Below are 14,561 nucleotides of genomic sequence, written 5' to 3'. Positions count from 1 at the left end.
CATGTAAAAACATGGCTAGGGTTCTCTCCTTGTTTCTCCACAAGGGATAACTCTTCCATGTTTTAGGCATGGGAAGCACGGGGAAATGTAGAGGGACCAAAGGCAGCATCAACACATTTATTGTCTTTTCATGTACTAGTACAGATCTACCATTTGCTGCAGTAGGTTCAACATACAAAAGGTGAGGGTTTAAACCTTGTTGAACGAATAAGAAATGTGAGGGTCAAACACGAGAGATTAGAACAAACCATCGGGGGTTCTCCGCTTCATTAATCAATCATTGGGCTAGCATAATAATCAAGCTGTATTTTATGTTTGTCCGACCTCACAATAATTTATTGTCAATCAGTCCATTCTACTTGCGGTTGTGTTTAATTCTGTCTAACATATTAGATGCACTAGTCGTCTAGCCAGTGCACATGCATAGGCTAGCTTAATCTCTTAGTCTCTGAATTGTAAATCTATTAGAAAATTATAACCAATTAGGGTTATGATTTGCAATTGTTTTACATGGCTACTCAGTTATCTATAAGGGAAAAAGGGGGAAAATATGTTTATATTATGTCATCAGCAAGATTTTCTTCTTATTTATTTTTATATAGCAACACAAAATGCTGCAATCTCTAATGGGCGTATTCTCTATCAGAAGCCAGCTTTCGAAAGCAAACATAGTAGTAGTTATGCATGTGGTACTTCCATAACTTAAACTGGTTTTGCGGATGCATGCATAAACGGATACACTTACTGAAAAAACTAAAATTTTCTAGTACATGTAGATTTGTGTGGGATATTAAATGCATAGTCTTAGTTTGAAAACAAAATAGAAGACACTCAAAGTTCTGCATTTTCATGGTTAATCAGTTACAGTTCTGAACTAAGGCATACAAATTGTAGGTAAACCACGGCAGTTGAACACTGGATTTGAGTATATATATATATATATATATATATATATATATATATATATATATATATTTACATCAGACAAACACAGTGAGCAGAAAAAAGATAGGTTGAAGTTTCATACGATAACTTGTTAAATATAGCATGTTTGATCACATCAATAACAGTAGATTAATCTCTTGTGGTTCTAAGGACATATAATCGCAAAATATAATCAACATGACACATATGTCTATTGTTTTATATTTGTAAAACCAAAGTAAATTCTAGTAACATGCGATTGTCTTCCCTTGTCAAAATCTTGCCACCTAGTCCATAGCAACATGAATTTCATTCCAACTGGAAAAATGGTTCATGGTTTGAAAATTCGAACCAAAAAAACCATCAGTCGGGATTAGCTTGATTTGCAATAAAATAGATTCTGGTTCATTTTTAAATCGGATTAGAGGTAGCTGCACATGAAGCACACCATCGTTTATAGAGATTTTTTTGAAAGAACGCACCAGTATAACAGTAATAATCTAAAGGTATGAAGCATTAGGTTTACATAAGCGACATGAGCAAGCGATTTGCTTACAGGAGAGCCGGAGTCATCCTTTATGGAGCAAATGACCTGCTGAGATACACTACAGTGTGAATGTTCCTGCTTATCGAAACATAATTCACTAGAAGAATATAAAGGAGGATGGGTACTGAGGCAGCTACCTTATAGAAAATACATCAAAATAAGCACAGGCATAACTTACAACCTATAAGTATTATCCCAAGTGTAAAGTTTGACAAAAAAATGATATTGCCACCAACATGCAGAGGAAATATTGACGCAATCGAGTAAAAGTGAGTGATTTATTTGTTGGCTTGTCATACTCATATTTTCGAAAAAAAAAACTCATATAGCTATAGAAAATAAACTATGTTATTGTGAAGAAAGAAGTCATAAAACAATGGGAAGCAATTAGTTAGGCATTAAATTCTTCCAGCATTCAAAACTACAAACAACACGAAACGGATCACAAAATACTGAAAAGTGCATAGTATAAGAATAAAAGCCGGCATAGTCAAAGGTCTATATCAGTACCGCCATTAGTACACCTTCTCCTCCGCAGCATCGACTATCGGGGATAGTTTCATCTACCTGGACCAAGAATAGTTATGCTAGATTGGAAGTGTATTATTAGAGATTCTGAGTGTAGTTGAAAGAAAAACATATGTTGCAAATCATCTATAGAGGAAACATAGCTAGCCTTATTCTATTCATGGGGTCTCACAGAGTAACATATGTACTAATTACTAATTAGGTTTTCCACAAAGTTCAAAGTGAACTGGCTGGCCAATGTTTGAATTGTTGAAGTCACAGGCACACACTTGCTGATTAGACATTGGACCGGGAAATATAGCAAGAGAATAAACGCTATTGGTTACTTTCCTGCGGATTGGAGACAGGAAAGACTACTGATGACTGGCACGGTGTCACTGCGGATTGGAATGGGAAGCACGATGATATTATGTATCATGACAGTACTGGTGATGAGGCTCGGTCTAAGGCCCAGCCTAAGACTGCTGATGCACCGCGGGCTCCTGAGGACAAGGGGCAGCTATTCACTCGACGCCCACGGCGGGGCTCCGGTTCGGATCTTTTGGAGCGGCTTCGGTGTTGAGCCACCTCTAGGGGGATTGAGCCGAGTCTGGGGATCCGATGAAGCAGGAGCCACTGCCGCTTTCACCGAAGATGTCACCAATTCGTTCTATGCGGATGGCGAGTGGGGGAAATATGTGTTCCTCCTTGCTACCCGCGTTGGGAGGAGTTCCAAGGTAGGCGGCATGTTATCCCTCCCTAGCGGCTTCCACTGGGAGGCGGCCCACTGTTGCCATGCTGGGCTCTGGAGGTATCTGAGGCAGGTGGCCTTGGTGGGCCTTCCATCTACCACACTGATTGTGCGATCACCGCCCAGGAATGCGGCGCCCAGACATGCGTCACCTGTGAGATGTCCGGCAGGAGACCGCTCCATCACAGACCCTTTGGTGGAGAAGGCCATTTCCTTCGGATGGATTCCGGACCCTATGTCCCGAGATAGGCGGGTGAACCAGCAGATCCAGGGTCATCCTGGTGTGGACGACTTGTGGTTGTGGTGCTATGCGGGCAGTCAAACTGTGAGACATCGAGACTTTTACAGATATGTGCGTATGTGTGAGCATCTGCGTTGTACTGTGTTGTACTGTGTTAAATAATGGTAGCAAACACAGAAAAAAAATCTAGTACTGAACTAAATAAAAATGCAGACACGTGTCAGCTTGAAATGCACTCATAACCCTGTCAAAAACCAACAATGCCACATGTAATGCATACAAATTTTAGTTGACAAAACAGCAAAATTTGAATGAAAATACAAAAAATATAGAACCTTTGGTATTACAGTGCAGTGACGATTTCTTTGTACACAATATTTTGTGTAATATATATTTGGTCCTGTCAGCCTTAGTTGCTAGAAATAGCACACATGAGAAACGGAATGAGAGATGCATTATAAATCTAAATTAAGCCTAATTCTTACAGTCTGAAGGTACTAACCTGGATAGTCAGAGAAACACAGTTTTCTTTCATTTGCTCATCCTACGGTGTCCTACGGAAAAATTTGCTAGGTATCGCATCATAATTAATCTAACTTTATATAAAAGGTAAAATGAACAACAAATGCTACGCTTCGTACTGCCGACGACGTTATAGGGGTAGAGTGTGCGTGTGTGCGTTCATAGAGGTGAGTGTAATTGAGCATCGGTGTTGTATTATGTTGGCATTGGTGCTCGCATTTTTCTAAATTTATTTCAGCCACTCTAGGTAGGGTTATAGGGGTAGGGTTTGTGTGCATGCGTCTATAGGGGTGAGTGTATGTGAGCATCTGCATTGTACTGTGTTGGCACTGGTGTTTGCATTTTCCTAAATTTATTTCAGGGATTTCGTCAATCAATCTCAAGAAGTTGTGCCGGCTCACTATCTTAAAGATTTTCTGGTAGGGTGCACGTATTTGAGTTCACAAGGATGAGTGTATATGCGTATATGTGAGCATCTGCGTTGTACTGTATTGTACTGTGTTAAATAACGGTAGCAAACACACACAAAAAAAATCTAGCAGTGAACTAAGTTAAAGAAACAAACACGTGTCAGCTTGAAATGCACCCACACCCAACTACTTCAAATGCGTGGTAGGAGCCCTAGCTTAGCAGCTCTAATTCTTTTATATATTTGCCCATCTTTCTTTTGCTTTACCCTTTATATTCAACTAGTACAAAGGCCCGTGCGTTGCAACGGGCGAAAAAATTGCAAAACCTGCTATACATGCCATTATTCACCATTTCTTATAACCATTTCTGATAAATATGGTAATAAGTTCAAATTCATTATCGCTTTCCGGAGCATGAATTGTGGACATGAAGAAATCACCCTAATGACCTTCATTTGATGGAAGAGTAATGGTGCATGGATTAGTCTGATTAATCACTTTTATCTTTTGCTTTTTGGAAAAAACTGTGTGTTGTAATGTGTGACAAAATATATCATATGTTCCTTCCAGAGTAAGCATGACTCAAGACATCCACGAGCCCATACCCTCTATTTGAACACCGGCTAAGCTTAGCCGCTCGCTCGACCTTGTCGGAGGATCCACGTCGGCCGACCCCGTCGGCGTATTAACCCTGCGAGCTCTTTCTCAAATCTCCTCGGCTAGTTTCGGCGGCTCCTAATGGTTCATCCAAATAATATATGATTATAATCTAAATTTTGCTGGATTTTTATTATTTTGAGTGCCTTTTCACTAGTAGAAAACAGGGCTACGGTTCGGCCCTGGCCAGCCCATTAGTCCCGGTTCTTCAAGAACCAGGACCAATGGGGGGCATTAGACCAGGTTCGTGAGCCCAGGGGCCGGCCGGGGCCTCGTGGGCATTGGTCCCGGTTCGTGTGGAACCATTTGTCCCGGTTCGAGCCAGGAACCGGGACCAATGGTCCTCGCTGCTGGCCCACAACCATTGGTACCGGTTCGTGGCTTGAACCGGGACAGAAGGAGTGGCTTTAGTCCCGGTTCATGCCACGAACCGGGACCAATAACTTGCCTATATATACCCCATCGCCGCGACAGAGCACTCCACAGTGCTCTGTTTTGTCAAGCCGGCGAGGGGAGGGCATTTGGGTTCTCAAGTTCACCTCCTATGCACATGAGGTGTTCGATGAAATGCCCGAGCCACACTAGTTAAGCTTTCTCTCTCGAAACTCGACCTCCGAGATCCATTTTCAACGAGATTTGTCTAGATTTAGTGGTCCGTCACACCCCATCCCGGCCCCGTCTTCACCGCCGTCGATCGCCCGCGCCGATCTCGTCACCGGCACCACCGTGGTGAGCCTCTTGTTCTTATCTTCTTTCTGAAAGAAAAAAAATTCTGACTATGATTCAGATAGATACTTGTCTAATTTTCTTAATTTTATTATTCCTTGTTATTATATAGTGCGATGGTTTTGGTATCCGCCCCCGTCGGCCCTCGTCCTGTCTATAATTCAGATGTGGTATATATTATCTTTTCATAACTATTTGGTTCATTTATTGTTTATGACAATTATGCCGACCAATGTGACATAGATTTTATTTATCTAGGAGGTTGTTGAACCGGAAATTCCAACCGACCCTATTGTCGAGAGGTTAAATTTAGTTGAAGAAGAAAACAATTACTTGAAGGAAAAAATAAGAAAAATTGAGTAGGAGAAGATGATATTGGAGTTGCATGTTGCGGATGTCGTCGATGATCACAAGATCAAGATGGATGCAATGCGGTTGAAGATTAAAAAGATTAGAATATATGCCATTCATACCGAGGCTTGGTATCATTATGCAGTTGGATCAGTTGTTACCTTGGTTGCGGTTATGATCGCATTTGTTTTTGCATTGAAATGTTTTACATAATTTCAGTGTATGGTTTAATTAGATGCTCTGGAGAGCTATATGTTGTTCAATGAGAACTATGTATGTACTTTGGTTTTACTGCTCTGGATAACTATCTATGTACTTTGGTTTCAGAGTTCATTTCAAATGCTTTTCAACTTCATGGTCAGAATAATCAGTAAATGCATGAAAAATAACAAATGAAGTCAGAAAGGATTGTAAATTGATGATGTGGCTTTGAATGGTGCATTTTGAACATAGAAAAACAAGGGGGTTTAAAGAAGTTCAAAAAAAATGAATCCCTTTGTAACAGACGAGTTTCCTTATGAAACCCTGATACTTCGAAGGAGATTGTATGTTTTGTACACGAAGTGCATCCAGTTTTTGCCGTAAGCCTCTCTACTTTCTTGCACATGCTATGTGGGTGAAATGATGATACCATGCCAACTTGGAACCTTTTCAGAGTTCATTTCAAATGATGTTCAATTTCATGGTCATATAGCTCAAAATAATCTGTAAATGCATGAAAAATAACAAATGAAGTCAGAAGCAAAATAAAATAAAATAAATAAGTAATTTGAAACAAAATGATATAAACTTTAATAAAATAGATAAGTAGAAACAAAAAAAAACTTTAATAACATAAATAAAATTTATGAAACTAAAATTATCAAAGTATTTTCTGTTCAAAACATTATAAGCAACTTCTAGTATTATTGAAACTAAAATTATATAAAATTGATGCAACTAAAATTATCAAAGTATTTTCTGTTCAAAATCATTAAAAGCAAAAAGAATATTCATAAAGAACTTTTTTTGTTAGAAACTTTAATAGCAAAAAGAATTATCATAAAATAAAATAAATAAGTAATTATAAACCAAATAAAATAAAATAAATAAGTAATTTGATATAAGTAGAAACAAAAAAAACTTTAATAACATAAATAAAATTTATGAAACTAAAATTATCAAAGTATTTTCTGTTCAAAAGATTATAAGCAACTTCTAGTATTATTGAAACTAAAATTATATAAAATTGATGCAACTAAAATTATCAAAGTATTTTCTGTTCAAAATCATTAAAAGCAAAAGAATATTCATAAAGAACTTTTTTTGTTAGAAACTTTAATAGCAAAAGAATTATCATAAAATAAAATAAATATGTAATTATAAACAAAATAAAATAAAATAAATAAGTATTTTGTTGTAAGTAGAAACAAAACAAAATAAATAAAGCAAAAAAGAAAACAAAAAAAACTGGGAAAAAATAAAAAAATTGCCACCAACTAGGCCACCACGGCCTGAATACGACTAGAAACCCATCCATGGGCTAGGATTCAGGCCCGCAGTAGGCCCAGAAGGCCCATCAGGCAAAGCAGTAGCAAGTAGGCCGGTAAGCCTGCAGTGGAGAGGATCTCGAGAGGGGTGCGACAGTGGGGCTTATAAACCACTGCGCGCCCCTATCAACTAGCGAGGTGGGACTAAACTTTGGCCGCGACGCGGTCAGCACAGGGGTCTTTGGTCCCGGTTGGTGGCACCAACCGGGACTAAAGAGGGTGCATTGGTACCGGTTCGTGGCACCAACCGGTACCAATGCCCACCCTTTAGTCCCGGTTGGTGCCACCAACCGGGACAAAAGGCCGCCGCTTCCCGCCCTTTGGGCGGCTGAAAAGAGGCCTTTGGTCCTGGTTGGTGGCACCAACCGGGACTAAAGGGGGGCATTGGTACCGGTTGGTGCCACGAACCGGTACCAATGCCTTGGGTATATGAGACACTTAGCAGTTTCTGCAAAAATCACTTCTTCTCCGCCCCGACGCCCCCACGCTGCTCCTCGTCGTCGTCGCCGCCGAGCCCTGCCCCGACGCCGTCGCCATCGAGACCTGCCATGACGCCGTCGCCCGCGCCCTCGCCCGACACCGTCGCCGCTCGCCGCCCTGCCCCGACGCCGTCATCCGCGCCCTTGCACGACGACGTCGCCGCTCGCCGCCCTGCCCCGACGCCATCACCGTCGCCGCTCACCGCCCTTCCCCGACGCACGCCGCCCCGGCCCTGCCCCGACGCGCCCCCCCCCGGCCCTGCCCCGACGCCGTCGCCGTCGTCGCTCGCCGCCCTGCCCCGACCCCGAGCCGCTGCCCCGACTCACCTTGGTCCGGCGGCGCCCTCCCCTGTTTTTCCTAATATATGTGATAATTGTTTTTGTCCATATATATGATGATTTTTTATAGAATATGATGTTTTTTTCAGATTATATGTATATGATTTTTTTATAGAATATGATGTTTTTGCTTTTTTATAAAAATGTATATATGTTTGTTTGTTCTTTGTGTATATATGTTCATATATGCAAAAGTTAGATTTAGTACATTTTAGGTTAGTTTAATTTTTAGAAATTTTTTAAATATCTAGCTAGGAATTAGGAAGAAGAAGAAAAAGAATGATAGGAGAAAAAGGGAAATAAGAAGAGGAAGAAAGGAGAAGAAGAGGAGAGGAAGAAGAGGAGAAATAAATAGGAAGAGGAAAAAGAAGAAAAAGAAGAGGAGAAGAAGAAAGGAATAGAGGAGAAAGAAGAAAAAATAGAAATCTTTTTTTCTTCTTTTTTTTCTTCGATTGCTTCTCTTCTATTCCTTTCTTCTTCTCCTCTTTTTATTTGTTCTTTTGTCTTCTTATTTTTATCGGGTATGTCGTTGTAGATATACCCCCTCCCGAGAACTTCAACACGAGGGGGGGGGGTACTGATATACCACCTCCCCGATAACATTATTTTCCCATGTATATGTATGTTGCGTCGTTGTCGATATAACCCCCTCTCGGATAACTTCGACATGAGGGGCGGTCGATATATATACCCACTCTCGACCGTGATAACTTATACCACAGGAGCACCCCCCTCGGCCCTCTCGCTTGACCAAAACTCTCGAGGACACCCAAACCCTAGAGAAAAAATGATGTTGGTCTCCTACCCCCTCCCTCCGCGCCCCTACCCGACCAACTCTCTCGCGGCCACCCAAATTTACGAAGTTAAAAGAGCGTTGTCATCGAGGCCACCCCAAACCCTTGAAGCGTTGTGTCGAGGCCACCCCAAACCCTTGAAGCGTTGTCTAGGCCACCCCAAACCCTAGAGAAGCAGCGTAGAGGCCACTTACATGATTCCTTATTATGATTAGCTAGCTAGTTCTACGTTTGCCACTAATATATATCCATCTGTACCATGTTTGAATAATAATTGACATGTTGTCAATATTTGCAGAAACTATGGAGCACTCCCAAGACGAAGCAACAGAAGAGATGTTGGGGGAGATAATCGCACAAGGAAGTGATGTCGTTGCGTCGTTTCTCAATGACACCGATGGTCAGGAAGGACCGGGTGAAGAAGAGGGCTATGTTCATGATGGCTCCGGTGACCCATTAATGCCGGTACAAGAAGAGGGCTATGTTCATGATGGCTCCGGTGACCCAATGGAGGTACAAGAAGGAGACCGTGCTGATTGCTCCGGTGACCGAACCGAGTTCGGCCAGGTATATATATATTAGTTAAGCCTAAGCTGACTAGTTAATTGATGCATTCATTGTTTTCATATGTACACATATTAATTAATCATCTTTCTTCTTTTTCTCTAGCCCTCCGGATCGAGCTCAACTTCGGTAAAGAAACGAGGCCCGGAGAAAAAGTTGCACTCAGATGAAAGGTTTGAGATCACAGCAATCGCGTGCGATGGCAAGCCGATTGAACCCATCCGGACAAGGGATGCATTTCGTGCTCAGTGCGGGGTTCTTGTTAGAGACAAGATCCCGATCAGTATCCAGCAATGGTTAAAGCCAAAGAAGGAAGACCCTGAGGTGCCGACGTCTTATGTCTCCGATATGCAGAAAGAAGATCTTTGGACAACGTTTAAGACAAATTTCACCCTACCGCCAGAGGAGGGCCTATAGAAGCCAGTTAAAGAGAAATTGATCAAGTCTCATGCTCTTAAGAAGATGGCAGAACTATTCAGGAGGTGGAAGATTGAGCTGAAAACGTTTGTCGACAAAGAAGAGACACCAGAATTCATCGGAAAGTATGAGAAGATCAGAGATCAATGGCCCGCATTTGTGGCCCACAAGACATCAGAAAAGAGTAAGAAGATGTCAGCGACAAACAAGATTAATGCTACGAAGAAGAAGCATCACCATCGCACGTGGTCAGGTGGTTACCTCAAAGCCCGACCTTTGTGGGACAAGGCTGAGAATGACCTGATTGCTAAAGGGTCAAACTAGAGACATTGAGATGGCCAGACCGTTGCCGGACTTGGTTCTTGGGGTTGGCGGTACTTGGACCCTGTATCAGGGAAGTGCGTTTGGACGGAAGAGCAACTGCGAATACTCGTCAGGAAGCTTCGGCACTATATCGCCGCAGCACAGGAAGGGACGTTCGTTCCAAACAGAGAGAAGGACAAGCTCACAATGGCCCTCGGGAATCCTGAGCACCCTGGACGGACACGAGGCATGCCAGGCTCCCTTTCGTGGAAGGCTGGGTTTCCGGACGCAGGGGGTTACAAAACCCAGGAGAGGAGGAAGAAAGTGGAGCATAGCCAACTGCAGGCGCTGCACGAAAGGGTACAAGGGCTAGAGGAACGAGAAGCAGATCGCAGCAAACGACCTACCGAAGCTTCCCCTGAAGCTACCCCACCATCTCAGCGGAGAAGCAGCGTGGCTTCCACTGAGCAGACTCAGCAGCTGGAGCCTGTCTTCACGGGCTACCCCGTGGATGCTATCACAGAGTCTCAACATTGCCACCTTATGACGCGATGGATGACATTGAAAGTCAAGGCGGCTGTTGGCTCTGTTATACCTAATGAACCTGGCTCAACCTACTATGGCCAGCCGATTCCAGAAGGATATGCTAGGGTGATGGTGGATCAAATAACGGACGGATTTGAGGACCTTGAGCTTGAACACCCTACGGGTGAAGGGGAGATTCGGCTGGAGTCTTCTCTGAAGACTCCATGCCTATGGCGGAAGGAGATCATCAACCATCCGAACTGGATGCCTCCGCCTCCTCCTCCTCCTCCGGCGAATCAGAGCACTCCGCCTCCTCCTCCGGCGAGTGATCAGGGCACTCAGCCTCCTTCTCCGGAGTGTGGCAGCACTCCGCCTCCTTCTCCGCCAGCGCCAGCGCGCCCGAGCAGCCAGCAGCCTCCTCCTTCTCCGCCTCGCCAGCAAGGGCGAAAGAGACCCGCCGCCACCCCGGCTGCTCCGGTGTGTCGTAGTCCTTCTCCTCTGCCTCATAAGCAAGCACGAAAGAAGACAGCCGCAGCCGCTCCATCTACTCTGGCGTCTAGCTGTATAGCCAGAGGCGGGAGGCAATACAGATACAGTCCATCTCTCAAGCCTCTAGAGAAATTACCGTACGAGAGGACCGAGGAGGAAAACGCGAAGATCGTGCAGACCGAAGTGAAGGACTTCTTTGAAGGGTTGAAAGCAAAGAGACATCCACCTCCGGAGGAGAAGGTAGATCCGGTGAAAGCAAAGTGCACTATCGGTGCCCTGAGGAAACCACCAAAGTCTCCGCCGAAAACCAACTATGAGCGCATTACTTCAAAGACATATCTCGAAGCTAACCGGTCGGGAAGTACTGTCAGTGATCAAAGGTTAAAAGAACGAGCAGCTGGGAAAAAATTGCCCAGCTCGGCAAACAAGCAAAGCAATCGTGCCCCCCGCTCAATGTGTCTAGCGACATCGTCGCTAATGCTCCGGGGACGGTGCCCAGTTATAACAATCTTGGAGATTACCTGTCTGATGATGTACATTTTGATTTCTTGAAGGTGGACGAACACAGATACGAGTACGGGAAGCCTCTCGTCAAAGATGAAAAATCTCTAATAACGATGATGCGAAGATTCCATAATTGGTACATGAAAACCTGCAGAGAGTCTGGGGGGACGAATACTTTGTATCTGAGAATTAAAGAGGAGCACGACCTCGTTGGAACTGATCTGTTGCCTGTTCCATTTGAGGAGTTCTTCGAGTTCTTCAATCAAAAGTCCCTCGATAAATTAACGGTCTTTTGCTACTGTCTGTAAGTACTATTTCTGTCATTAAGTCTCTATATATAGCTCGGCTCTTTCATTGCATGTATTTATAATTAATTATCCTCACTATATTATGCAGATTGAAGATCGTCGAGTGCAAAAAACAAGAAATGTATGATATTGGGTTCATTAACACAAATATCATAGATGAATTTCAGGTTAAAAGAACGCCGAGAGGCCGAGGCCAACTTGCTACAATCGTTGATCAAAAATCAAAACAAAGATTTAATACTCTTTCCTTACAACTTCGAGTGAGTGTTACTGTCGTGTGCATATTCGGTTTCCCTTATTACTCGAGCGAGGTTATAGTAATGTAATAATTGATGAGTTATGCATGCGTGCGCAGCTTCCACTATGTTCTTCTGGAGATTAAGCTTGAGCGGGGACTAGTAACCGTCTTAGACTCGAGATGAAAAGATCCCAAAACCTATGCGGACATGACTAAACTGCTCAACAAGTAAGCTCAATCGATCATTATCACACCATATCGGCAACTTTTTGTTCATTTCCTGATATCTCAAGTAATAATAATTATTTTCTTTGTCTTGCAGGGTTTGGAAACAGTTCACCGGAGAAGCTCCGGAACTGTCAAAGGAGCTGCGATATACATACCCGAAAGTAAGTACTACTAGCTAGCTAGTTGCGCGCATCTCCCCTTTATTCTATAGCTATACTTTCATCAATGCCATTTATAATGTTTCATTATCAGTTTGATTGACCTCTATTTCTCGTAAAGTGCTTGTGGCAGGAAGAAGGGAATAATTTCTGTGGATACTACGTGTGCGAGTTCATCTACAACGCGACTTTGAAAAATAAGCGGGGCTACTCTAAAAGACAATATGAAGTGCGTAAGCAATAATATTCACAATTTCATTTAATTACACCATCGTTTCTGTTGAGTTTCATTCATATATGTATTAACCCCCTTCTTCCAATTAGACGTGGCAGATGCGGAATGAACTCCTACCACAAGATCACATGAAAGCAATTCAAGAGGAATTGGCGGGATTCTTTCTTGACCACGTCATCAGTAAAGCCAGAGAATACCATGTGGAAGTTGATTTCAAATGCTAGGGGATTGTAAGAGATCTTACATATTGTATATGTATGTAGCCAGTAGCGTCGGATAGATAATATGAGAACTTGTTGTTCGACCAATCTCTCGGAGAAGGAGAGGTCGATCGATCACTTTTCTAGGTATGCATGACGAACTTCTGTACTTAATGGTTTCCTTCATTTTCTTACTAGCTAGCGTGTCGAGGACCTCTCTATGTACAGTACGTAGGGTCGACCAAGCACGGACATAAGAGAGGACGCTTCTCTCTATTAATTAGCTAGCTAACACAATATATGAAACACCTAAATTAACCCCCCAAAACCCCCAACCCCTCCCCCCTTTCAAAAAACAAAACAAAAACCCCAGCCACTGAAATGCTGACGCGTGGATGCCTTTTGGTCCCGGTTGGTGCCACCAACCGGGACCAAAGGCCCTCCTGCCTGGGCTCGGCGCACCGGCCACGTGGAGGCCCATCTGTCCCGGTTCGTGTTAGAACCGGGACTAAGGGTCTAGGGCATTAGTAACGACCCTTTAGTCCCGGTTCAAGAACCGGGACAAAAGGCCCTCACCAACCAGGACTAATAGGGGTTTTTCTACTAGTGTTTATCAATATGGATTTAAAATTAATGTTAAAGTTATTTAAAAATCCGTAATAATTTCTAATCAAATAATTTCTCCACCATATAAAATCAAAAATAAGTATTTTAAGCTTCCACTTTGAAAGATTAGACTAAAACATTAAGTATATGCAGGTCACCTTAAATTCAACCAGAATAATGTTTTTGAGTGCATCACCTAAAATAATATGCACCACGCCGCCTCCCTTGGTGCGGGTCCACCACCATCCGCACCGGTCTTTGTCATGTTGTCGGGTTCCTTGCCTACTTCAAGCACCGTCGCCGCGCTCCTAACCACTCCGCCATCGTCATCATCATCCGCAGCCGCCGCTCTTCTTCGGCCGCTGCCGTTAGGAGCCTTGGGGCTCGGTTGGGAATGCAGAGAAACTGCAGATGAAGGGGATGGGACTAGTGGCAGCAGGCGGTGTTTGCGAAGGAGGAACGGCGTTGCATCTGACACGTCAACAGCGGCGGGTCTCAGCGGCATGGAGCAGCCTTCTCCTCGCGCGCCAACGGCTCAAGATCGATGCAGCGGATCCAATCTTGAACTCCTAAACTGTGAAGGCAGACAACGGCGGCTGGGGTGTGGCGGCGGGGCTGTAGCCGCAGCGGTATGTGGCGGCAGTGGCCATGATGGAGCCACTCAACTTCTGGTTCGACTTCAGATCGTGGTGGTTCTCCTAGTCTTGTTGTCCATCACGTGGGCGCCCGGGGCAACGACCCTCGGCTTGGCGGTGGTGGTCATCTCCTCTGTCAGAGGTGGTCGGCCTGAGGCTGGGTGGTCAAATCTCGAGATCCATCATCTAGTACTGGCTGCGAGTTGGGGAGGCATAGTTGCTGGTGAAAACCGAGCAGACGGCATGCGATGGCGGCACTCTGCACCGTTACCTTGATGAAGGCATCATTCTGTAACTACTATCGACTCACTCATGCTGCTTCGGGGGAAACCCTAGGATCTGGTCTTCCAGATCGGACGACGATGGCACTGCGG

Source organism: Triticum aestivum, chromosome 6B, assembly GCF_018294505.1.
Source record: "Triticum aestivum cultivar Chinese Spring chromosome 6B, IWGSC CS RefSeq v2.1, whole genome shotgun sequence".
NCBI classification, from domain to species: domain Eukaryota; kingdom Viridiplantae; phylum Streptophyta; class Magnoliopsida; order Poales; family Poaceae; genus Triticum; species Triticum aestivum.
This window is presented reverse-complemented; position numbering follows the sequence as displayed.